We start from the raw sequence: 379 nt of genomic DNA, 5'->3' as shown, positions 1-379 counted from the left end.
GACGAGGTGGCCGAGTGGTTAAGGCGATGGACTGCTAATCCATTGTGCTCTGCACGCGTGGGTTCGAATCCCACCCTCGTCGCAATTTTTTCAGCTTTGTTCCTTTTTTAAGGGAAAAGGAACTTATAATTAAAGACAGTAAAATTCCTACCCCTTCCTTTGCCTTGGATTTAATTGCTTCCTCTTTGCAATAGCTGTGTGTGAAGATCTTCATGATTTAAATCCCGCCCCCTCTCACAACGTAACTTGCTACGTGTCGGCAGAGCAGCTCAGAGAGGTCACTTTTGCGCTATAAACAGGTCGGACTAGTTTGTCACCGCGGCTGTACCCCGTGATCTTCCGAAACCGAAACAAGGCGCATAAGCCTACGAGGCTGCAA

At 48.0% G+C, this 379-nt stretch overlaps 1 non-coding gene across 1 annotated transcript; it reads left to right on the top strand.

Moving 5' to 3' along the window:
* TRNAS-GCU lies at positions 1 to 82 on the top strand. The gene has a single exon. It is a non-coding gene; the product is annotated as a tRNA-Ser (tRNA).
* The last annotated feature ends 297 nt before the right edge of the window (positions 83 to 379 follow it).

This window comes from Geotrypetes seraphini, chromosome 3 (assembly GCF_902459505.1).
Source record: "Geotrypetes seraphini chromosome 3, aGeoSer1.1, whole genome shotgun sequence".
Lineage (NCBI taxonomy): Eukaryota > Metazoa > Chordata > Amphibia > Gymnophiona > Dermophiidae > Geotrypetes > Geotrypetes seraphini.
The sequence above is the reverse complement of the archived record's forward strand: the minus strand, read 5'-3'. Positions and strand labels throughout refer to the sequence as shown.